Below are 26,844 nucleotides of genomic sequence, written 5' to 3'. Positions count from 1 at the left end.
AAACAAAAAAAAACCCCCAAAAACCCAGGGGTCGAGGCTACGAGGCTACCATTCTTGGTTGAAGTTCATTCATTCATTCAATCGTATTTATTGAGTGCTTACAGTGAGGAGAGCACTGTACTGAGTACCTGGAATATACAATTTGGCAACCGACAGAGCCAATCCCTGCCCAATAATGGGCTCACTGCAAACCAGTCAATTTACTGAGTGCTTACCTTGCACAGAGTCCCGTACTAAGCACTTGGGAGACTCTCCGAGTAGACTGTAAGCTCACTGTGAGCAGGGAATGAGTCTTATATTGTACTCTCCCAAGCGCTTTGTTCAGTATTCTGCACACAATAAGCACTAAAATAAATATGACTGACTGAGTTGGGACTCCCTGACTGCCGGCAGGGAGTTTACAGTCTAGAGGGGGAGATAGGCCTTAAAATACAATACAGATATGTAGATAAACCTTCACAGGTTTATTGAAGGCACACCTTCCGCCATAGACCTTTCATGACTTAGCCCTCATTTCCTCTTTTCCCACACTTTTCTGCTTCACCCTGACTTGCACTCCAACCCTGAGGGCAGGGAATGTGCCTGTTATATTGCTGTGTTGTACTATCCCAAGCACTTAGCACTGAGCCCTGCACATAGTAAGTTCTCAATAAATAGGATTGATCGATTGAGGGTGGAGTGAATATCTAGCGCTAACAGGATACAGATCCAAGTGCACGGATGATGCAGGAAGGAGAGAGTGGACTTTGAGAGGAGGCTGGAGATGTCCTCTTACGATACTGCTGGAAAAGATGGGAGAGTTGAAGAAGGGGCAGGAGCAGTGGGGTACCGAAGAGCAGGGAGATTTTAGGGAGATCACGCCTGATGGTTTCGTTTTATTAATAAAGTATGTGGCCAGATCATTAAGGGCAAGAGATGCAAATGACTTCGGGGGGGGGGGCAGAGAGAGGAGGCCCATCCCATCTTTGGGCTAGAAATAAGTTGTCGTGATGAATTGAGAAAACAAAAAACAAAACAAACTCTCAATGCTATGTTCTTTGGTCCCTGGATCCAGCTTGTGACGGTGGGTGGAATCCATATTTATGGAGCTTGTAGGAGTCCCTCTAGCAGTACCGGAACTCTGTTGCAATCAGACTGTACCAGCGGACTTGACTATATATTAGTGATTGGGGTCAGCTGGCTGGTGGAATTCAAATGATTGATATCTCCAACATGGGTCACTACTGGACATCACCACCATATCTGCCAGGAACATTTTTCGTATAAAGCTCGGCCCATGTCTCCCCACTCCTCAAAACCTCCAAGGGTCGCCCTTCCACCTACGCATTAAACAGACACTCCTTACTGTTGGCTTCAGAGCACTCAATCAGCTCACCCCCTCCTACCTTTCTTCATCTCCTTGATCTCCTCCTACAGCCCAGCCTACATACTCCACTCTTCTAGTGTCAGCTTACTCACTGTGCCTCCATCTCGACTATCTCACCAATGACACTCTTTCCAAGCCCTCCCCCAGCCTGGAATTCCCTTCCCATCTCTATTCACCAGATCACCACTCTCTCCACCCTCAAAGCATGATTAAGGTCACATTTCCTTCAAGAGGCCTTCCCCAATATAGCCCTTTTTTCCCAGCCTCCATCTCCCTTCTGTGTTGTCTATGCACTTGGATCTGTGACCTCTGGCCATTTGATATTTGCCCCACCTTCAACCCCACAGGACTTTGGTACATAATCTATAAATTATATATCCTAAATGACTTCATATGTTAATGTCTGTCTCCCCCTCTAGACTGTAAGTTTGTTGTGGGCAGGAAATATGTTCACCAACTCCGTTGTGCTGTACTCTCCCCAGTGCTTAGTACAGTCCTCTGCACGCAGTCAGCAATCAATGAATACCAGTGATTGATTAAACGGGCATAATGAACGAGCTATTGATTAGGCACTTCCTATGCACTAAGCACTGAGGTAGAAACAAGATAGATCGGAGGCAGTCTCCGTCCCACGTGGGGCTCTCAATCTAAGAGGAAGGGAGAGGCAAGTCTTATTATCTCATTTTACAGTTGAGGAAACTGAGGCACTGAGTGCTTATGTGACTTGCCCAAGGTGATGGAGGAGGCCATTAGCAGAGCACAGTGTTTGGCATGAAGGAAGCACTTAACAAATATAATAATAATAACAGTAATAATAATATATAAAAAAGCCCTCGGTTTGATCTGATTACCTCGGTTATCTGATTATCAGTGCTTAGCACAATCCTTGGTACATAGTAAGTGCTGAATAGATACCTTCATTATCATCATCATAACAATGTGCCTTTCTCCCTGCCTGCCTTGATTTGGGACTCCTCCGGCATATTAGAGAAGTGTCACTTTCTGAGGCCCTGATTAGAAAAATGGACCTAGAAAAAAAAATCTTCTAATGAAGAAGCATCCATCACAAAGATCAGTCATAATTTTTAATCAGCTTCCAAAGAACTGCATCCATATCCTGCTCACTTCCTGGGTGGATTAGTATAATCTCGTCTTTTCCGCCAAGGATTTTCAGGTTTTGCAGGTCTGTCTTCAGAAGATTTGCCAGGGCTTACTAGTGTCATTTGGCAGCACAGACTTCAGCGTTCTTCTGCTCCAACTTTGAATCGTAATGCTCTCCCTAAAATCAGGTCTCTCCCCTTCTCTGGATTACTGAAGCAATTCCTAGCTAACATGGGCCAAGTACTTGGAGAATCTATTGTATAACTCCTGTTGTCCTCCAGCTGCAAGAGATGCTATCTGCACTGATCATTATGAGAGACAATTGATATTAGGGAAAATGCAGACAGGTCAAATCCTCACATTACAACACTGCTTTCAATTTACCTGAAACAGATAACGCCTGAAGACAGCAATGCTGATTAGATTTTTAAAATTCAATTGCATTTTGAACAAATATGCTCACGCCTCTGGAGATTCAGGAAATGAATCTTGGGATAAACGAACATGAATTGGGAGAGAGAAATCTGTGAGAGAGAGGCTTCCGCCATTGTTTTCCAAGACATCCACTCCGACAATTTCTTGTTGGAGTTCACTGCTGCTGATGTAGAATTTCTTGATGACGTTGGCAATATCATCCTTTCGGGCAGAGGCTTTTGCTTTAAGACCTCAAAACTCATTCTAGGTGAAACCTGATGCTCGAACCTCCAAGAAGATGCTACTGCAAATTATGACATTATGTAAAAGCAGATGGTTTGACCAGGTCAGACTGGAGTAAGGCTCTCTTTCCGCCCATTCTGATAGGCAGGGAATATTAGCCAACACGTGCCAAATCCTGGCATTGGTAGTAAAGTCACTGCATTTGGTGCTGTCTGCTTGCCACTTATACCCTGGTATATCCCATTTAGAATGATCCCAGCACATCACATCTAAAGCCCAAGCCTAGTGAAGGATTCAGCTAATCGGAAGGAAGTGGAAGCACAAAATGTAAACACTCCAAACTTCACAGCATCTAAATATATTACACAAATAACAACAAATAGAAAAGCAAACATGGAATCTTGCTTCTGGAAGGGGAATAAAATGTGCCCTTGCAGGAGTCAACATTGGCTTTCCAGGTGACTGATAATGATTATAATAATAATAATAGTATTTGTTAAGCGCTTACTACAGACAAAGCACTGCACTGAACACTCGAGTAGATACAAAATCCTATTGTACTGAAATTTTTGAGATTAACTGATGTAAGAATAAATTATATTACAGCGATATACTATAATTATTGATCATTCAATCGTATTCATTAAACACTGTGTGCACAGCAATGTACTAAGCGCTTGGGAAAGTACGATACAACAATGAACAGTGTCAATCCCTGCCCACAATGAGCTCACAGTCTAGGGGGGGAGATAGAAATCAATGTAAGTAAACAGACATCAATACAATAAATACTATTTGTGGTATTTGTTAAACGCTTACTATGCGCCAAGAAGGGAACTAAACACAAGATAATCAGGTCCCACCTGAGGCTCACAGTCTAAGTAGGAGGGAGATTCACTCCGCTGCCCAGCTCATCTTCCTGCAGAAACGATCTGGGCATGTCACTCCCCTTCTTAAACACCTCCAGTGGTTGCCTATCAACCTCCGCTCCAAACAAAAACTCCTCACTCTAGGCTTCAAGGCTCTACATCACCTCGCCCCTTCCTACCTCTCTTCCCTTCTCTCTTTCTACTGGCCACCCCACACTCTCCGCTCCTCTGCTGCCCACCTCCTCACTGTCCCTCGGTCTCGCCTATCCCGCCGTCGACCCCTGGGCCACATCCTCCCGTGGTCCTGGAATGCCCTCCCTCCTCACCTCCACCAAACTAATTCTCTTCCCCTCTTCAAAACCCTACTTAAAACTCACCTCCTCCAAGAGGCCTTCCCAGACTGAGCTCCCCTTCTCCCTCTACTCCCTCTACCACCCCCCCTTCACCTCTCCGCAGCTTAACCCTCTTTTCCCCCCATTTCCCTCTGCTCCTTTCCCTCTACCTTCCCATCCCCTCAGCAATGTACTCGTCTGCTCAACTGTATATATTTTCATTACCCTATTCATTTTGTTAATGAAATGTACATTGCCTTGATTCTATTTAGTTGCCATTGTTTTCGAGATGTTCTTCCCCTTGACTCTATTTATTGCCATTGTTCTCGTCTGTCTGTCTCCCCCGATTAGACTGTAAGCCTGTCAAACGGCAGGGACTGTTCTCTATCTGTTGCCGACTTGTTCATTCCAAGTGCTTAGTACAGTGCTCTGCACATAGTAAGCGCTCAATAAATACTATTGAATGAATTTTACAAATGAGGGAACTGAGGCACAGAGAGGTTAAGTGACTTGCCCAAAGTCACACAGCAGGTAGATGGTGAAGCGGAGATTAGTACCCAGGCCCATGCTTGTCTCATGAGGTCATGCTGATTTTAATAATGATAGTAATAATAATATTAATAATGCTGATATGCATTGTGCACTGCTTGTGTGTTAAACATTATGCTAAGGACTGGGGCACAATATTAAGCCCAGCATCATGCCCACAGAGGCATTTTGAGAAATGTTTTTCAGTTTGATTGAAAGAAGAAAAATCTCATTTGAATGATGAATTCTTATTATTTGGGCTGGATGCAGAGATCCACACAGCCATTCATAAGCAATTTCATTCATTCATTCAAACATATTTTATTGAGTGCAGAGCACTGTACTAAACACTTGAAAAGTACAATTCGGCAACAGAGACAATCCCTACCCAAACAATGGGCTCACGGTCGCCTCTGATCAGCCACTGTGGTGTCTCACTGCGCCTTTGTTCCTCCGTAAAATTGGAAGTTGGAAGGAGAAGGGCATTGCAGGTTTCTTGGCTTTTTCAAGGTGTTCTGGGGTGTTCTGAACCATATTTACGAATTCTGAAGGTGATGGCTAAAACACAATTTAATGCCTCCGTTGCAGTCACAGGAAGCCTGTGCTGAAAAACACCATCTTTTTTTTCTTTTTTGGTAGGGTATTTGTTAAGCACTTACTGTGTGCCAGGTACTGTACTAAGAGCTGGGACAGATACAAGCTAATCAGGTTGGAACCAATCCATGTCCCACATGGGGCTCAAAGTCTTAATCCCTATTTATGCATGAAGTAAGTGAGGCACAGAAAAGTGTGGTGACTTGCCCAAGGTCACACAAGTGGCAGAGTGGCACCATTAGAATCCAGGTCTTTCTGACTGCCTGGACCTGCTTTATCCATTAGGCCACTGATGCACAGAATAATAGTGATAATTGTGGTATTTCTGAACTGTTTACTATGTGCCAAAACCTAGATACAAGTTAAACAGATCATACACATTCCCCATCCCACATGGGGTTCATAGTCTACGAGGGAGGAGAGCAGCTACTGACTCCCTATTTTTAGGGATGAGAAAGCTGAAGTGCTAGAAAGTTAAGCATCTTGCCTGAGGTCACACAGCAGTCAAGTGGCAAAACTGGGATTAGAACCCAGGTTCCTTCACTCCCAGGCTTGTGCTCTTTCCACTAGGCCACTTCTCATAATGAAAGAAAAAAAATTCATCTTGGGAGAAATCACAGAGAAAGAACATGGTCTCGGGAGTCAGAGGACTTGGGTTCTAATTCTGACCACACCACTTTCCTGATGTGTGATGCTGGACAAGTCACTTGACTTCTTTGGGCCTCAGTGTCCTCATCTGTCAAACAGGGGTTCGATCCCTTTTCCCCCTCCTATTCAGACTGTTAGCCCCTTGTGGATCAGATATTTTGCCCAATTTGTTTATATTGTATCTATTTTAGAGTTTAGTAAAGTGCTTGCCACATGGTAAGAGCTTAACAAACACCATAATCATCATTATTATTATTACTCAAAAAACTCATCAAAAACACAAAAGGACTTTGCTGTTGTAGAAAGGGATCTGCATTTTTCAAGCAGTGATTTTTGTGTGATTATATATTTGGTCCTCTTATTAAAGCCAATCAAGAAAGCATTCTTCTGAAGAATTTGGATACAAAGATCACCAGGTCTTCAGGGAACTGGAAAACTGGAAAATGCTGAATGAGCTACAGGGGTTCAGTGTCAGCAGGAAGCACAATTATTTCTTATTTCATTATAGTCTGAAGTAGAAGTCTTTCAGCGACAAAAAGAAAAACAAAGCAAATATGGCATTTTCTCCCTCAGGGACCAGCTATTCAGTATTGCATTACCCTGACAAAACTTAGCTATGATGTCTGAACAATATCTGAATACAGATGCTATCATCAGTTTCATCACACTTGCAAGACTACAAAAAGAGGCATTAAAATGAATATTTTTTTGTGTTGGAAAAAAGAATTTCCATTCCATACGATAAGGTTTAGGTCACGGATGTTTTCAAAGGTTCTTAGATCTTCTAAATTCTATTACAGTTTTATATGCCTGTCAGGTGTGACAGCCAGCAGGGTGCATCTTTTGAGAACTGGGACTGGAGGTTTGAGGACTGATGAGGCATTCTAGAAATGGGACTTCTCTGCCTGGCTCAGCAAGGAGTCAATCAGCACTTGTTTAATTAATCAGTCATTATTAATGATTGAGGCTTATTCTGTTCAGAGCTTTATATTAACCACTTGGGAGAGTACCACACTGAGCTGTTTCTTGATAGGGCTATTCATTCATTCATTCGTTCGCATTTATTGAGCATTTACTGTGTGCAAAGCACTGTATTAAGCGCTTTGTACATAAGTTCAGCAGTCAAGGAACAGCTTGTCTTGGAAAAAGGAAGGGTTGAGAGTCTGATAGAACAGTCAGAATAATAATAACTGTACTTGTTAAGCGCTATGTGCCAAGCACTAGACTAAGCGTTAGTTATCAGGTCAGTCACAGTCCCTGCATGGGAGTCATAGTCTAAAGAGGAGAGAAAACAGGTACCGAATCCCCATTTTACTGATGAGGAACTTGGGGCACAGAGAAGTGAAGCGACTTACCCAAAATCACACTGCAAGCAAGAAGCAAGCTCTTGATACTGACCCCACCCTCAGCCCCACCCCACCCTCAGCCCCACACCACACCATAGAGAAGCAGCGTGGCTCAGTGGAAAGGGCACGGGCTTTGGAGTCAGGGCTCATGAGTTCAAATCCCAGTTCTGCCACTTGTCAGCTGTGTGACTTTGGGCAAGTCACTTAACTTCTCTGTGCCTCAGTTCCCTCATCTGTAAAATGGGGATTAAGACTGTGAGCCCCACGTGGGACAACCTGATTCCCCTATGTCTACCCCAGCACTTAGAACAGTGCTCGGCACATAGTAAGCGCTTAACAAATACCAACATTATTATTATTATTTATGAACATAACTGTAATTTCTTTGAAATTACTCTAGACTATAAGCGCCTTGTGGGCAGGGAAGGTGTCTACCCACTTTGCTGTGTTATACTCATTCAAGTGCTTAGTATAGTGCTTTGCACACAGTAAGCCCTCATAAATACCACTGATTAAGTATAAATCAATCAGTCGAGACCCGCCCCCATTCCCACTTGGGACTTTCAGAGGGAAGGATGTACAATAGTTTTAAATGAATATGCCAAAATGCCAGCATGGTTCTTAAAAAAGAGAAAGCTCACTTGTCGTCCTAGATGAGTTAAAGGCATTCTTAGTCCCAGAGAATGTGGGATCTTTTTCACTTGTCCCATTACAGCATCTTCTAAATTTACTCAGCTGGCTTTAATAAGAAAATCTGTGGGAATCTTCCTCTTTGTGTGTATTCTGGAGCTAGTATAGCTCCAGCTAAGCACATGTGCCCAGATGGGAAAACATGAATAATTCCTTTTCCTAGGTTTTCCCATGTCTCCATGTGCAGAATACTACACTGCATGTAAGTAGCACTAGGGTGAAGCTTACCAATTCTCAAGGAGGGCACAAGTCCCTCCGAACAAGCACACAACTAAAATAAATTGTCGTCTTTGTTGAGTGCCTACGATGTGCCAGGCACTCTACTAAACACTGGGGTAGATACAAGCAAATTGGATTGGACACAGACCACGTCCCACACGAGGCTCACAGTCTTAATCCCCGATTTACTGATGATGTAACTGAGGCACAGAAAAGTGAAGTGACTTGCCCAAGCTCTCACAGCAGATAAGTAGTGGAGCTCCGATTAAAACCCAGGCTCTTCTGATGCCCAAGCCTGGGCTCTAGCCACTAGACCATGTTGCTTCTGGCATCTATGAGGCATCTATCAGTCAGCTGGTCTGTCAATCATATTCATTGAGCTCTTAGTGTGTGCAGAGCACTGTACTAAGTGCTTGGGAGAGTAAAATATAAAAATAAATGGACACATTCCCTGTCCACAATGAGCTTACAGTCTAGAGGGGAAGACAGACATTAGTATAAATAAATAAATGCTGTGGGGCTGGAAGGGGGAATGAATAAAGGGAGCAAGTCAGAGTGACGCAGAACGGAGTGGGAGAAGAAGAAAGGAGGGCTTAGTCAAGGAAGGTGTCTTGGAAGAGACATGCCTTCAATAAGGCTTTGAAGGCAGGGAGATTAATTAGTAGGTGATCCAGAAGAAGGGGGAGTAGGGGAAATGAGGACTTTGAAGGTGGGGGGAGTGGTGGCCTGCTGTGTATGAAGTGGGAATTCTAAGCCAGAGGGATGATGTGGGCAAGGGGTTCGCGGTGAGAGAGGTGAGTTCGAGATATACAGACAGCTTTATAAAGGGATTCCCAGGAGCAGCACCTCCATGCTGAAGACCTGAGGAAGTCAGAAAGCAGGATTGGGATATGGCTGCTGAGAGGCTTTTGTAAACTCCATGAAATCAGGGATGGTGTCTACCAACTCTATTGTACTCTCCCGAGCACCTCAGTACCACGCTATGCACACAGCAAGCACTCAGTAAATACCACTGACTGTTTCGAACATTACAGCATGGAAAAAGGGTGAGGACAAATGGCAACGATGATTTCACCCCTTATCATGACTTACTGGCCAGTATGAAGATTAGTCAGTTCACCGGGAGTCAGGGTACCTGGGTTCTAATCCCAGTTGCATCACATGCCTGCTCTGTGACCTGGGGTAAGTCCTTTAGCTTCTTTAAGGCTCAATTTCCTCATCTGTAAAATGGGGATAAAAAACTTGTTCTCCCTCCTCCTTAGACTGTGAGCCCCATGAGAAAAGCAACATGGCCTAGTGGATAGAGCCTGGGCCTGGCAGTCAGCAGGACCTGGGTTCTAATCCCGGTTCTGCCACTTGTCTGCTGTGTGACCTTGGGCAAGTTACTTAACTTCTCTGTGCCTCAGTTCCCTCATCTGTAAACTGGAGATTAAGACTGTGAGCCCTCTGCGGGAGAGGGACAGTGTCTAACCCAATTACCCGCCGCCACCTCCTCACCGTCCCTCGGTCTCGCCTATCCTGCCGTCGACCCCTGGGCCACGTCCTCCCGTGGTCCTGGAACGCCCTCCCTCCTCACCTCCGACAAACTAATTCTCTTCCCCTCTTCAAAACCCTACTTGGAACTCACCTCCTCCAAGAGGCCTTCCCAGACTGAGCTCCCCTTATCCCTCTACTCCCTCTACCACCCCCCCTTCACCTCTCCGCAGCTTAACCCTCTTCCCCCCGATTTCCCTCTGCTCCTCCCCCCTCCCTTGCCATCCCCTCAGCACTGTACTCGTCCGCTCAACTGCATATATTTTCATTACCCTATTTATTTTGTTAATGAAATGTACATCGCCTTGACTATATTTAGTTGCCATTGTTTTTACGAGATGTTTTTCCCCTTGACTCTATTTATTGCCATTGCTCTTGTCTGTCTGTCTCCCCCGATTAGACTGTAAGCCCGTCAAACGGCAGGGACTGTCTCTATCTGTTGCCGACTTGTTCATTCCAAGCGCTTAGTACAGTGCTCTGCACATAGTAAGCGCTCAATAAATACTATTGAATGAACCTTGTATCTACCCCAGTGCTTAAAACAGTGCCTGGAACATAGTAAGCAATAAATACTATTATCATTATGAGGGATAGGGACTGTGTTCACTTGGATTACTTTGGGTCTACCCCATTGCTTAGTGCAGTTCTCGGAACATAGTGTGTACTCAAATACCACAGTTATTGTTATTGTTAGTTGAATTAGAATCATTAATGCTTTATTTATTGAGCACTTACTCTGTGCAAAGACTTGTATGTAAACTCCTCCTCTAGAGTTTAGGCAGGGAACATGTTTGTCAATCCTGCTGTATTGTACTCTCCCAATCACTTAGTACATGGTAATGCACAAAATAATTGCTCAATAAATGTCATTGATTGACTAAGCACTTAGTAGCTCATAATAGAGAAGGTGAGCATGATCCCTGCCTTCAAGGAGTTTACAATCTAGCAAGGAATAGAGCAACTGAGATCATTTATGGATAGGAGGAGGAAGAGGTGACTAAGAGTGAGTTAACACTTGGATAGTAGGGTATGTAACGAGAGTGTGGGGTAAGGAAGGAAACTGTGGTAATCTCTAGGAGGAAAAGGATACAATACTGACTCCCAGAGGAGAGTCAGAATTGGGCTCTCAGTGGCCAAGGGAATAAATTAGGAGAGGCAGGTTTGATTGAGGAAAACTCAGAGACCATAACTGTCTGGGACCTGCTTCCTTCCTAAGTGGATTGCTCTCGTGAGATGTTGCTTTTAGAAGCTGTCGTAAATCTGGGAGTCCGTAATGCTTGGCACCAAGCCTACCCTGATGAGCCGAGTCCAATTCAGAAAGGTTGAACTCTTCTGGAGCTCTGTGACATTCCCCTCATAGTCCTCTCCAGAACCACAGGCTCCAGAATCCTCAGAGGAGGGACGGGGCATTCAAAGCACTGGAAACCAGTTTCTTTGGCCTGAATTTTGGAGCCCCTATTATTGCCCTTTCTGGCTGTTTGGGAAGTGGGTGGGGAGGGGGACAGAAGAGAGAAGAAAGGAATCAAGGGGGAAAGGGAGGAGAGCCGTGAAACTGGGAGGGGATCTGAGACAGATGAAAGCTGAGTAGGGGATAAATTGAAGTTTACAAAATCACAAAGGGTGAGGACAGAGCAAACACAGAATTGTTGTTCAGAATCCCACAACAGGATGAGAAGGTATACTTTGAAGCTTTATGGTGGTCGGGTTAAGGCGAACCACCCAGATTCTAGGGGGCCTCTCTCGCCTCCCCACCATGGTGGAAGAGAAGCCCACTCTTCCCAGGTGCGGAGCGCCACTGAAAGCCTACCCAGAAGGCTTTCAGAACCAGTAATTAAAATAAGCGTATTTATTAAGCATTTACTATGTGCTCATCACAGTACAGAGGGCTGGGGTAGATACAGGATTTACAGTCAGACATGGTCCTTGTCCCACTTGGGGTTCGCAGTCTAAATAGGAGAGAAAACAGCCTATCTACCCCCTCCATTTTACAGATGAGGAAAATGAGTCTGGGAGAAGCTTAGTGACTTGCCCAAGGTCCCACATGGCAGGCAAGTGACCAAGCCAAGATTCAAGCTGGGGTCCACAGCCTGTGCTCTTGCCACTTTCCCTCCATCTATTGTTCACGGAGAACAGTTATCTGTCTAACGACAGTCTTGCTTTGAGTGGTGAGGTGAACAGGGTTGTCTTCTCCAAACATTCATAATAGTAATCCTAACCATAATTGTGTTAAGCGGTGGGGTCAATACAATACATATCAGATCACATACAGTGGAGATAATACTCTAATGACTGTTCATTATGTTTGTCCTCCTCATTTAAACTATGAGGGCTTGTGGGGCAGAGGCTGTGTTTAATTCATTTTCTTGCAGTCTTTCCAGGACTTTTACAGTCTGTCACCTTCAGTGAGTCCTTAAGAAAAGTCATCTATGATGATGATGAAGAAACTCTAGAAGAAGAAACCTAGAGAAGCAGCATGGCTTAGTGGATAGAACATGGGCCTGGGAGTCAGAAGGACCTGGGCTCTAATCCTGGTTCCGCCAAACGTCTGCTGTGTGACCTTGGGCAAGTCACTTAACTTCTCTGGGCCTCAGTTACCTCAACGGTAAAATGGGGATTAATAATGTGAGCCCCATGTGGGTCGGTGACGGTGTCCATCCCTGTATCTACCCTAGAACTTAGAACAATGTTCGGTGCATAGTAAGCTTTCAACCAGTACCATAATAATAATAGCAATAATTATTATTATTAATAAACCCTGCATCACCCAGCAGGTGGTAACCAGACTGAATTTCCTGCCACTCAGGAACCAGGTCACTGAGCAATTACTGTGAGCAGAGCACTGTACTAAGAACTTGGGAGAGTTTGCTACAACAGCGTTGGTAGACACTTTCCCTGCTTAGAGTGAGTTTACTGTCTAGATTCTGAAGGGTGGGAGCATTTCACAGGGGGGTGAGAAAACCTGTCCCCGCTCAACTCTGGGCTCTTGGTGAATCCTCTCTCTTAACCATCTTAACCAAGGCAAAAACGAGGCAGGAATCTAGTGGGAAACTCTCAAAAGAAAGGGGATTTTTCCCTTTCCCTACTCTTGACACCATAGAGTAGTAGTAATAGTATTAAAGTGCTTAGTAGTTAGTATTTAGTGCCTAATTGGAGCAGAACGCTATATGGGAATAAATACACAGGTTGGAATTAGACATGTAACCTGTCTCTCGAGGACCGCTATGAGATAGCTAGATAATTAATAAAAATAATTGAGGTATTTGTTAAGCTTTTACTACTTGCCAAGCCCCGTATTAAGCATTGGGGTAGATACCAGATACTTGGATTGGACACAGTCTCTGCCCCACGAAGGGCTTGTAATCAAAAGGGGAGGAAGACAAGACATTTAACCTCCATTTTAAAGGTGAGGAAACTGAGGCATGAAAACATTAAGTGACTTGCCCAAGGTCCCATAGCAGACAAGTTGTGGAACCAGACCCCCTGACTTCTAGGCCTGTGCTTTTTCCCTTTAGAAAAACTCTGCACTATGGATAGAAAGCAACAAAAGAGAGAGACTTGTAATTCATAAAAAAAAAACAAACCCAAAGAAATGTGCTTCGTGCTGTGCTGTGCTGTGCTGTAGTTCCTTTTCAAAAGGGGAAATAGGGAAAAGGCAGAGGCAGATATGACATATAAATCAGGCATTCTCCCCAGTCATTAAGGAGACACATGGAAGAATGCAATCACATGATGAAAAATCTGGTTTTATACAGGGCAAACCCACCATGGCCAGTCCAATCTTGGACCAGTGTTGAATCACCATCAGTGGTATAGTTGTCAGACATGATCCCCAGATATGATCCCCGCCTTCAAGGAGCTTACAGCCTGGAGGGAGGATTAACTCTCATACTCTTTCCCCAACCATCCTTGAAGGATAGAGCTGTTGTACATAGAAGCCTGGCCTAAACAGGCTTTTAGTCTGACTCACTTGGCATTTCTTACCTTCCTAAATGACAACATGCATTGTTAACCAGTCGTCTTCTGGATACATTTGCATCATTAAGGGACACCAAATAAGGTTTGGATTTTTTTGATGGAAAACGAGCAGTGACTTTGCCTCAGGCAGACATGGCCATGGATAAGTATGCAAAGCGTAAATAAAGATGAGAACTGAACAATTTTTCACCTCACTTGCTTCACTAGGTCATTCGTTTCTCAAAGTAGACTTCAGGGTAAGCAGTATGACTTAAGAGAGAAAAGCATGGGCCTGTGAGTCAGGGGACCTGGGTTCTAATCCCCGTTGGCACACTTGTCTGCTGTGTGACTTGGGGCGAGGCATTTAACTTCTCTGTGCCTCAATTTCCTCATCTGTGAAATGGGGATTCAATACCTGACCCCCCCCACACCCCCATAGGTATCTGGTATCTAACCTCAGCACTTAGCGTGGTGTTTAACACATAGTAAGCACTTACAAATACCCTAATTATTATTAGTAGTTGGCTAGCTATCTCACAGATGGTGAGCCACTCTAGGGCCCTTTCCCTCTGCTTAGTACAGTGCTCTCCATACAGTATACTATATGTTGTCATTGGCAAAGAAGGAAAAAATTATTTTATTTATTGAGAGCTTACTTTGTGCAGAGCCCTGTACTAAGTGCTTGGGAAAGTACAATATAACAGTAGACAGATTTGCTGCCCACAGTGAGCTTACAGTCTAGAGGGGGAGGCAGACATTAATATAGATTACAGATATAATAAATGAATTGCAGATAAATTAAATTACTTTGCCATGGTTATGATGGTCAAAAGAGGACTAACCAAGAGCCCAGAGCCGTGTGAGGGCAAGTTACTTTCACCCCTCTGCCAAAAGTCTCTTCGCACTGCTCCCCATCCTACCCTCCCCAATCCATCGGTGCCAAAAGCAGTTTAAAATTTGAGGTGCAGCGTTATTTCATTAATACGGCTGAAGCATCCTGAGGTCCTACTTGGATAGAAAGTGGGTTCTTTTTCCAGTACTTGCCTTGGCATTGCCATCTTAGCAATGAGTCTCCCCTGAGCTCCCTTTTCTATCTTTTCTGATAGATGTTAAATGCTCACTATGTGTCAGATATTGTACCTCTCTACTGTAAGAAGCAGCGTGGCCCAGTGGAAAGAGTCCGTTCATTCATTCATTCATTCAATAGTATTTATTGAGCGCTTACTATGTGCAGAGCACTGTACTAAGCGCTTGGGATGAACAAGTCGGCAACAGATAGAGACAGTCCCTGCCGTTTGACGGGCTTACAGTCTAATCGGGGGAGACGGACAGACAAGAACAATGGCACTAAACAGCGTCAAGGGGAAGAACATCTCATAAAAACAATGGCAACTAAATAGAATCAAGGCGATGTACAATTCATTAACAAAATAAATAGGGTAACGAAAATATATACAGTTGAGCGGACGGGTACAGTGCTGTGGGGATGGGAAGGGAGAGGTGGAGGAGCAGAGGGAAAAGGGGAAAATGAGGCTTTAGCTGCGGAGAGGTAAAGGGGGGATGGCAGAGGGAGTAGAGGGGGAAGAGGAGCTCAGTCTGGGAAGGCCTCTTGGAGGAGGTGATTTTTAAGTAAGGTTTTGAAGAGGGAAAGAGAATCAGTTTGGCGGAGGTGAGGAGGGAGGGCGTTCCAGGACCGCGGGAGGACGTGACCCAGGGGTCGACGGCGGGATAGGCGAGACCGAGGGACGGCGAGGAGGTGGGCGGCAGAGGAGCGGAGCGTGCGGGGTGGGCGGTAGAAAGAGAGAAGGGAGGAGAGGTAGGAAGGGGCAAGGTGATGGAGAGCCTTGAAGCCTAGAGTGAGGAGTTTTTGTTTGGAGCGGAGGTCGATAGGCAACCACTGGAGTCCGGGCTTGGGAGTCAGAGGTCGGGGGGTTCTAATCCCGGCTCTGCAACTTATCAGCTGGGTGACTTTGGGCAAGTCACTGAACTTCTCTGTGCCTCAGTTACCTCATCTGTAAAATGGGGAGTAAAACTATGAGCCCCACCTGGGACAACCTGATTTACCTTGTATCTACTCCAGCACTTAAAACAGTGCTTGGCACATAATAAGCACTTAACAAATACCATCATTATTATTATTACTAAGCACCAAAGTATATATGAGTTAATTAAGTTGGACACAGTCCCTGTCCTACATGGGGCTCGCAGTCCAAGTCGGAGGAAAGTGATGAGGTAACTGAAGCAGAGAAGTTAAGTGACTTGCCCAAGGTCACCTAGCTGATACGTAACAGAGCCAGAATTAGAACCCCATGCCCTCCACTCCTAGGCCCATGCTCTTTCAACTAGGCCACACTGCTCCTTACTTTATTTCTGCTGGAAAGTGATGAGAAGCCAACTTCACTGATAGGAGTACCATCTGGTCTGTGGGTAAACAGGGGACGAAAAGATCAAGACCTTTGTAGAGAGAAACACACCTATTCCAAATCTAATGGTTTTCTTTTCATCGGCTGTGTGGGGAAAGGGCCCAGAGCAGGAGCAGGCTACATGGCCACAGACCCAGGGATACTACAGCCTGTAAAGCCTACTTTGGTTTCAGGTAATTTACAACAGCAATTTACCTAGATAATTCAGCCTTACTCCCAGAATATCCTCTATGCTCAAATACCTGGATATTTCACTGAAGGGCAGGGATTGGGTCTCCTAACTGTGAGCAGTCTCCTATGCTCTTAGTACATTGCTCTGCTTAAATTAAGCACTCAATAAATATCACTGATCAATTTCATCTTCTTGGGAGCCGTTTGAGGATTGGGGATTGTAATTCCCATCTGTGTATTCCTTCTCAGTGTTTAATGCAGTACTCTGCATATAGTTAAGTACTTAATAAATCCTAATACTACTAAGTACGGTTTTTAGGGTCAAACATCCAAGCAATTAAAACCAAAATGTCTTTTTGGGCCCTCATGTAGCCAGATATTTGTCCAACCCCCCGTTTCACTTGCTTGGTCTAGATTTGACCAAAGAAGCAATGATTCTTTTACCGAATCTGAACAAGAACTTCTAGTCAGAAAACACTTAAAAGAAAAAAAAGACCTTTATTGGTTTCATAATAATGATGAAGGTATTTGTTAAGCACTTACTATGTGCCAAGCACTGTTCTAAGCCCTGGATTGAGGAATAATGAAAACACTGCATGTTCATTAGACTGTAAGCTCAGTCAATCAATGGTATTTACTGAGCTCTTACTCTGTGCAGAGCACTGTACTAAACACTTGGGAAAGAACAATACAACAGATTTGGTAGATGCAATCCCTGCCCACAAGCAGCCTACAATCTAGGGAGGGAGACATATATTAAAATAATTTAGGAAGAGGGGAAACAATAGAGTATAAGAAAATTTTCATAAGTATTGCAGGGCTGGGGTGAATAGCAAAGTACTTAAGACGTACACAGACAAGTTCAGAGTTGACACGGAGGAGAGGGCAGACAGAGGAAATAAACGGCTTACTCTGATAAGTTCCTTGAGGGCAGGGATCAAGTCTATCCACTGTACTGGACTCTCTTAGTGCTTAGTATGGTATTCGGCACACAGTAAGTGTTCAATATATTTACCGACTGGGTTCAAAAGATAACCCTCTCAGGTTTCATACAGTAACAGAAGTAGACTCTAGGAAAAATCTCTCAGAAAGAATGCTGCATCGTTATGATATTCTAAAATCATTTTCATAATAGTCCAATCTTTCCCCACTGCAATTAGTAAAAGCATTAGGATGGAAGTTAGAAAAACTGCTGTAGGAGTTTGGGAAGCAGGGGTGAGTGAATTTCTGTGTGGGAGGGAATGGACAATGGAAACTTGGTAGTGTACTTAGTATGGGCAGAGGAAATAAATCATATGTGAACAACTCACTGGAAGGAAGTTCAGAAGAAAAAAACTAATGAGGCAGCATTCTGTGCTGCTGGACAGTAAAGGATGACTAACAATGTACTCGGATTCAGTTTGCGCCTGGGATTTCTTTAAAATAAAATGAAGGCAAGAAGCACTCTTCCTTCTACTTAGACTGTGAACCCCATGCAGGACAGGGACTTGCATCTACCCCAGCACTTAGAACAGTGTTGGACACATAGTAAGCACTTAAACAAATACCATTAAAAAAACCCAAACCAAAAGCAAAACACCCAATGAAGGTGAATCTGGGCCTGATGCAATGAGCTAACTTCCCCGAAATCCGGCCCCATCTTATTAACAGAAAAAGGATTCTGGTGCCGTGTTGATATACTAATGTTCAAGATTGGGACTTCACCACACATCTGCCTCCACTCACAAAATTTACCCTCTTGGCATACTTGGTTGAATAGGGAAGGTATAGTATTTTCCACGAGCTGTATACAGTCATCGATGCTGTGCAGTATGGTTTGATGTTCATTTTGTGAAACCTTTTTTGCATGAACAAGACACATTTACATTTCATTATTACACCCATTAGGCAGAGTATAATTTCACGCATGCCTCATTGGACTATGTGCCTAATTCTCTTTTCTGGGAACGTCGAAGTTTTTCCATGAGGACCTCTGTCCCTTTTGATTTGGGGCCACTGCTTCTTAGACTCATGTGACTGTCCAGAGTGACCTGCCCACACAACCCCCCCACCCCCTCCACCAGGGCCCTCCCACTCCAGCAGAGACAGAGAGTGATGGAAAATTTCAGGAGAACCCAGGACTGCCCTCCGGAGCTTGGGAGTGGCATCCTGAACTTGGAGGCAGTGACAGGGCACAGCTGTACAAGTGAGATAGTAGCTGGCATGGGTACTGGGTACACTACCCACCTAGCAGCCAGGAGGGTCAGTCAATAGTATTTATTGAGCACCTACTGGGGGCTGAGCACTATACTGAGCACTTGGGAGAGTGCAACATTCCTATCAATTAAATATTATAAGACATGTCTATATTAATGCCTGTCTCCCCCTCTAGATTGAAAACTCACTGTGGGCAAGGGAAGGTGTCTGCATTGAACTCTTCCAAGCTCTTTGTTCAGCACTCTGCACATAGTAAGTGCTCACTAAATACCGTTGATGGCACAGTGATGACACACAGAATTAGTAGACACGATCCCCGTCCTCAGTGATCTTACTGGCAGATTCTGCTGTTATGGCCAGGATGATTTGTGTCTCTCAGGTGCCTATGCCAGGGAATGGTGATATCTCTTAGTCAATCAGTCAATCAATCAATCAGATTTGAGTGCTTACTGTGGGCAAAGCACTATACTAAGCTCTTGGGAGAATACAATATACAAAAACATATTCCCTGCCCAAAATGAGTTTACAGCCAACAGGACGACTTTACAGTCCAGAGGATTAGCCTACAGTCTAGAAACAGAAAAGCACAGTGGCCTAATGGAAAGAGCACAGGCCTATGAATCAGAGGAACTGGGTTCTAATCCCAACTCTGCCACTTACCTCCTATGTGACCTTGGGGAAGTCACTTAACTTCTTTCTGCCTCAGTTCCCTCATTGGCAAAAATGGTGATCCAATGCCTGTTCTCCCTCCTACTTTAGAATGGCCCCCATGTGGGACCCAATTATCTTGTATCTACCCTAGCTTTTAGTATAGTGCTTAGCACATGACCACAAATATTACTATTATTATGAAGAATGCACTTTGGGGAGATAAGCCATTACCCTAGGCACATTTCTCTGTGCCTCGGTTAACTCATCTGTAAAATGGAGATTGAAACTGTGAGCCCCACGTGGGACAGGGATTGTAACCAACCCAATTTGCTTGTATCCACCACAGCGCTTAGTACAGTGCCCGGCACATACTAAGCATTTAACAAATTCCACAATATATAACCTCCCTTGTCCCCATTAGAGAGAAATCTTCCTGTGGGCAGGGGACATGTCTTTTGGTTTCCACTGAGCTCAGTAGGTACTCAATAAATCCCATTTACTACCTTTGCTATTATCTTACCACCTTTACTTCCTCAGTTTGGGACCCAAAACCTCAGTTTCCTCATTTCCAAAAGGAAGAGGAAGAGAGATTTCTAGTTTCAGCTTCTGCAATAGCCCATCCATTTGGAAGACACCATGTCTTTAGCCACAACAGCTGGATGGCTAATTCAGAGCCAGATTGCCAGTGGGAACAGAGACTCTGGGCTCTGTATAACCTCCTTAACACTGCCCCCCACCCCCACCCCAATCACACACACCAGTCAAGGAAAGAACTCCCCAAGCTGGCCAGCCCCGGGCAACTATTTTGCATTTTCAACATTTGTATTAAGTGAGACCAATCTAAATTTTTAGAATCTCTGTGTGCTGGTTCTCAAGTTACTTTGGTCCGGTCTCTGTCACAAATCTAAAGGGACAATTCTTTGAAAACAAACACATAAAAAAAGTCCCAACAGGCAAGATTTTAGTGTGTAAGATTCAGTCCTGTGGTGAGATGCTTGTTTCGGGCTAACTCTTATGCATCCAGAGAGGTTAAGGTTAAGTAATTTAGACAACTAGAGTGCAGTTCAAAAGGACTTTCAGTTCAAAGAAAGTTTTCAAGTCAAGGGTCAGAGTTGTTTACTGGAAAATGTGGCACCGAAAGGACATCTGAAAAGTACATTGGTACAAAACTGCTGTCACCTATAATAGAAGAAAGAAAAAAAGAAAGGAAAAAAACCCCACCTCAAAGCACATCCAATCATACTGATTTCTCCTTCCTTTTACACAGGAGACAAAGACTTAACCTTCTCACTCTGCTAATCCCCCACATCAGGAGGTGAGTGACCAGTGGTGTCCCTGGACGATGTCCGATAAAACTGTAATATGGTCATGTATACAGCATGAGAATTAACTCTCCTTGTCTAGATGGACACTAAGGGACACAAGCCAAAGTTTATGAACAAAGGTGCATTCCACTGTGTAGATTTGCCTCTAGGTCAGAATTGGCCAAACTGAGCATTTTGAAATGGAGCTGTAATAGTGGATGCTGTAAACCACCTTTCAGATACAGCCAGATTAACCCTTCCCTTCCTTGTTTTACTCTGTACACATCTACTTTTTCTCCAAATATATTTTTTCTCTGTACATATTTATATACGTGTGTTCATGTGCATGCATAGATTTATTGCTCTGAGGCTTGGGCTTCTGTTTCTTCTGTCTTCCATAGCTCTGTCACTTGTGATTTTAATCTGTTTGGATGATGAACATTTGGGTTAACCTTGGATACTTTATTAGACTATAAATTCCTCCAGAGCAGGAATAGTGCTTTTCTTTTCTTTTGCAATTCTCCTCAGCACCAAATACAGTGGTCTGCATACAATGACCCTTAAAAAGAACAGTTGAATGAAGTTGAATAGTCTTTAGAAGTGGGAGTGAAAAAAAATTTTTTTCACAAGTTTTCATGAAGTATACTGGGAAAGGAACAGCCCATCCCAGGTCCCTGGATTGTTCCCAATCTAAGAAGGTTTAATAACTCCTACTTATTCTCGGGGAATAAGAATTCACTGAATTCAGAGTTCTCTTCTTGATGCGTTTACTGGCTCAGGATAGTGTGTGTGTGTGTGTGTGTGTGTGTGCGCGCGCATGCGTGCATGTGTGTTGGGGCAGGGGGAGGGAGGGGGAATACCAGAGGCAACCAGCCACCCCAGATAATCCCGAAACGCCAACTAGTGTCATCCTGGAAGACAGAAGGTCTACCACACACTAAAGTCTGCGTGGAACCCATGCAGGGGGGCACTGTAGGAGGATAGGAAGGTTTTCCCTGGGGCTCTCAGGACTAAGGAAAGTGAGGCCATTTTGCACAGGGGCTCGGGGCTCAGAAAAGCATTTCAGGATTGAAGGAAATTTACCTCAGGATTGATGTAGGCTGTAGAATGAGTAGGACATCGACCCTGTTCTTCTAGACCTGAAATTTTGTTCTACAACCTACCACTTGTATATGACAAGACGCTTCTGTGGCAGTGAAGAGGAATGGGAATGGAGTGCAGTGTTGAAGTCAGATGGCATTAGGGTGACCAGGGAAAACATTCAAGAATACCAGACAGAAGCAGGATGGCCTAATGAATACAGCACAGGATGGGAGTCGGAAGGACCTGGTTCTAATCCCATCTCTGTCACTTGTCTGCTGAGAGACCTTGGGGATGTCACTTCACCTCTCTGTGCCTCATTTACCTCATCTGTAAAATGGGGATTAAGACTGGGAACCCCACATGGGACAACCTGATTACCTAGTTTCTACCGGCATTTAGAACAGTGCTTGGCACATAGTAAGCACTTAACAAATATCATCATTATTATTATTACTATCATTACTACACCACTTGTCTACTGCGGGACTCTGGGCAAGTCACCATCTCTGTGTTCAGTTGCTTCATCTGTAAAATGGGGGAATAAACATTTTTTTTCCTTTCCCCCCTTAGACTGTGAGCCCCATGTTGAACAGGGACTGTGTCTGATCTGATTGTAACTTATCTACTCCCAGTTCTCAGCACAATGTTTAACACATAGTTAGCACTTAGATGCCACAATTATTATTATGTCCCACCCACCTGTCTCACTAAAGCCAAAGCTGCCTGAGCCAACAGATTTAGGGCGTTAAAAAAAAATGCTCCATGGCAATAGCCAACCTAGCTTCTAAATGATCAGAACAGGCAGGAACGATCCAGAAATTCTTACCTCAAACGACGACATGAATTCTGTGTCTACATCAATTAGGATCATTCCCACCCCTCAAGCCGCTTCAGCTAAGAAACTCCAAGCCATTTACTAGTCTGCTTCTGAGATATCTCAAAAGAATCACAGCTAAACTCCTAGTAAAATGCTGGCTAGCAAGCGTTCTCTTTCACCGGCTCCTCTGCCGGGCTTGAAAGAAACTCCTCTTGGGAATTCTCCTGGGCACAAGAGGAAACCAAATAAAACCGTTCCCACATCTGACGACCTGAGGGGCTGACAGATTCAACCTGAAAAAGATGTCCACAGATACTCTCTGCTTCCCAGGAACAGCTGAAAATGTACTATTTCCTTCATGTTGCGGTTTTACCCGATACTGACATTTCTCCCTGCTGCCATCCAATGACCTTCTGGGCTCTGACACGTTATCTCGAATAATGAAAAAAGCAGTGTTGGAACAATGTTCCAGGACTGTCTAGAAGTAGCAACTGAATGAAAGGAGACAGTTTGGTAGAGAAGAGACACAGTTTTCTGGGAACCTGCCTTCCTATTCCAAACAAAAGCAAAGGAATGAAAGAGAAAAACATGTTCAGCCATCAGATACCTTTTGCCTTGCTCCCCAAGGTGAGCTGAAGGCAAAATTTTATTATGTGATGTTTGGTTGAAGTGGTTTGACCATTTTGAAAGGAGGCTGGGGTCGCCGTCCGTTTTGCTTTTTGTTAAAAAAAAATCAAGCCCATCTATTTTACAGTCTGAGATCTGACATGGACATTTTTTTTTAAGTCCCCTAAAGTGGCAACTTCTAGATCTTGCAGCTACCCTTGGGATCCCCAAAGCAGCAGCACATGTGCCTCTGCAACCCAACTCCTCCTCTATCAGCCCCTCCCGTCCCCCTGCTCTCTTTCACCCTCTCCTCATCTAGTAGGGACCCCGTTGGTGATTTGGGGCCAGAGGAGGCAGTGGTGGGGCAAGACCCCAGGGTTATGGTAGAAGCAGCAGCCAAACCGTGGCTCCTCCAAATAACTGGCATGCTCTCTGCCCTTTCCCTTGGGACATCCCTCAGACTGGCACAGGAATGAAAATCAACGCTGATGCCAGTTATAGACTGGTGCAGACTCAGCACAGTGTCCCGGCTGACCACATCTCCAGTTGTCTTTGGTATTAGAAGATGCTATTCCATTCATTCATTCATTCAATAGTATTTATTGAGCGCTTACTATGTGCAGAGCACTGTACTAAGCACTTGGAATGAACAAGTTGGAAACAGAGACAGTCCCTGCTGTTTGACGGGCTTACAGTCTAATCGGGGGAGACGGACAGACGAGAACAATGGCAATAAAAAGAGTCAAGGGGAAGAACATCTCGTAAAAACAATGGCAACTAAATAGAATCAAGGCGATGTACATTTCATTAACAAAATAAATAGGGTAATGAAAATATATACAGTTGAGCAGATGAGTACAGTGCTGAGGGGATGGCAAGGGAGAGAGGGAGGAGCAGAGGGAGATGGGGGGAGAAGAGGGTTAAGCTGCGGAGAGGTGGGGGGGCGGTAGAGGGAGTAGACGGAGAAGGGGAGCTCAGTCTGGGAAGGCCTCTTGGAGGAGGTGAGTTTTAAGTAGGGTTTTGAAGAGGGGAAGAGAATTAGCCTGGCGGAGGTGAGAAAGGAGGGCATTCCAGGACCGCGGGACGACGTGGCCCAGGGGTCGACGGCGGGATAGGCGAGACCGAGGGACGGTGAGGAGGTGGGTGGCGGAGGAGCGGAGCGTGCGGGGCGGCCAGTAGAAAGAGAGAAGAGAGGAGAGGTAGGAAGGGGCAAGGTGACATAGAGCCTTGAAGCCTAGAGTGAGGAGTTTTTGTTTGGAGCGGAGGTTGATAGGCAACCACTGGAGGTGTTTAAGAAGGGGAGTGACATGCCCAGATCGTTTCTGCAGGAAGATGAGCCGGGCAGCGGAGTGAAGAATAGACTGGAGCGGGGCGAGAGAGGAGGAAGGGAGATCAGAGAGAAGGCTGACACAGTAGTCTAGCCGGGATATAACAAGAGCCTGTAGCAGTAAGGTAGCCGTTTGGGTGGAGAGGAAAGGGTGGATCTTGGCGATATTGTAAAGGTGAAACCGACAGGTCTTGGTAACGGATAGGATGTGTGGGGTGAACGAGAGAGACGAGTCAAGGATGACACCGAGATTGTGGGCCTGAGAGACGGGAAGGATGGTCGTGCCATCCACGGTGATAGGGAAGTCTGGGAGAGGACCGGGCTCGGGAAGGAAGATGAGGAGCTCAGTCTTGCTCATGTTGAGTTTTAGGTGGCGGGCCGACATCCAGGTGGAGACGTCCCGGAGGCAGGAGGAGATGCGAGCCTGAAGGGAGGGGGAGAGGACGGGGCGGAGATGTAGATCTGCATGTCATTTGCGTAGAGATGGTAGTCAAAGCAGTGAGAGCGAATGAGTTCACCAAGGGAGTGAGTGTAAATGGAGAACAGAAGAGGGCCACCAAGAACTGACCCTTGAGGAACTCCAACAGTTAAAGGATGGGAGGGGGAGGAGGCTCCAGCGAAGGAGACTGAGAATGATCGGCCAGAGAGATAAGAGGAGAACCAGGAGAGGACGGAGTCCATGAAGCCAAGGTGAGATAAGGTGTGGAGGAGGAGGGGATGGTCGACAGTGTCAAAGGCAGCAGAAAGGTCAAGGAGGATTAGCATGGAATAGGAGCCATTGGATTTGGCAAGAAGGAGGTCATGGGTGACCTTAGAGCAGTCTTGGTAGAGTGGAGGGGACGGAAGCCAGATTGGAGGGGGTCCAGGAGAGAATGGGAGTTAAGGAATTCTAAGCAGCGATTGTAGATGACTCGTTCTAGGATTTTGGAAAGGAAGGGTAGTAGGGAGATAGGGCGATAACTGGAAGGGGAAGTGGGTCGAGAGAGGGTTTTTTTAGGATGGGGGAGACATGGGCATGTTTGAAGGCAGAGGGGAAGGAGCCATTGGAGACTGAGTGGTTAAAAATAGAAGTTAAGGAAGGGAGGAGGGCAGGGGCGATGTTTATTAAAAGGTGAGCGGCAATGGGGTCCGAGGAGCAGGTGGAGGGGGTGGCACTTGCGAGGAGGGAGGAGATCTCCTCTGAGGATACTGGAGGGAAAGATGGAAAATTAGGGGAGAGGGTTGGTGGGGAGGAGGGGAGAGGGGGAGGGGTGACTTTGGGGAGCTCAGACCTGAATGAGCTCCTATTCCCGACAATGTCCTCCTAACCGACAATGTCCTCCTATTCCCCTATTCCCGACATTGTCCTCCTCACCAAGCATTTGGGGTGGGGAGGAAAGGGCCAGTGGGCAACAAATGGTATGTTCCTCACTGGACCACTTGCAGCTCCTGGCTTTCTTCTCAAATCTGGTCTTTGGTCACCTCATCCTCCCCAAGGAGCTCGACCTTTCTCTTGATTTCTCCTTGCCCCACATCGTTTGCAACTATACTTCACTCTGGTTTTAAAATGCTGGTTTGGCCCTATCTCTTCATTTTTGCAGCATCCCACAGACCTTGATCTTGTCTACCTCACCGCTGACCCCTCCCCCATGTCCTGTCTCTGGCCTGGAATGCCCTCGCGCTTCATAGTCGACAGGCAAGTACCCTGTTTAAAAGCCTTATTCAAGGCACTTCTCCTCCAAGAGACCTTCCCTGGCTCAGCCCTCATTTCCTCTTCTCCCATTCCTTTCTGCATCACCCTGACTAGCTCCATTAATTCATCCTCCATCCCATCCCCACAGCACTTATGTACATATCTGTAATTCTTTTTTTTATATTAATCTCTCTCCCCCCCTTCAGACTGCAACCTCATTGTGGTCATAGAAAGGGTCTGTTTTTTGTTATATTGTACTCTCCTAAGTGGTTAGTACAGAGCTCTGCACATAGTCGATCGCATTTATTGAGCATTTACTAACAGACCGGGTACCCTGCCATCATCCATTCACTTCACATGCCTTTCCCAGCCAAGTCAAGTTGCAAAAATTGAGATGAGCACTGCTTTAATGTATTCCAGGACCTCCATCTGTTGATCCTAACCTGTGATGTGATATTACTTATAGCTCCTGGGTGATCCAATGACACGGTTCCAAACTGGATGTGCTTTGTTCAAACGGCCCAGGTCTCACCGCCCTAGAGAAGATCTATTACTCCTCTGGCTTGGTAGACCTTCAGTCTCATGTGAAGCGAGATATTCTATTGTCACCAAGAAGATTGAGATCTCCAAGTTCATTGGCAGTAAGAGTGAGATCATATATTAACCTGCCTAATAAAACAACTTCTTTACTGGCAACACAAACTAAAAGCTGGCAATACAGAAATGATTCTTTCTGTAGGAACCAGATTATTTACAA

At 45.1% G+C, this 26,844-nt stretch overlaps 1 protein-coding gene across 2 annotated transcripts in view; it reads right to left on the bottom strand.

Annotated features, from left to right (window-relative positions):
• The window catches only part of MAML2 (mastermind like transcriptional coactivator 2), a 292,052-nt gene that overhangs the window by 149,049 nt on the left and 116,159 nt on the right, over nt 1-26,844 (bottom strand). The gene's annotated exons all lie outside the window — the stretch shown is intronic.

Source organism: Ornithorhynchus anatinus, chromosome 20 (genome assembly GCF_004115215.2).
Source record: "Ornithorhynchus anatinus isolate Pmale09 chromosome 20, mOrnAna1.pri.v4, whole genome shotgun sequence".
Lineage (NCBI taxonomy): Eukaryota > Metazoa > Chordata > Mammalia > Monotremata > Ornithorhynchidae > Ornithorhynchus > Ornithorhynchus anatinus.
This window is presented reverse-complemented; position numbering and strand designations above follow the sequence as displayed.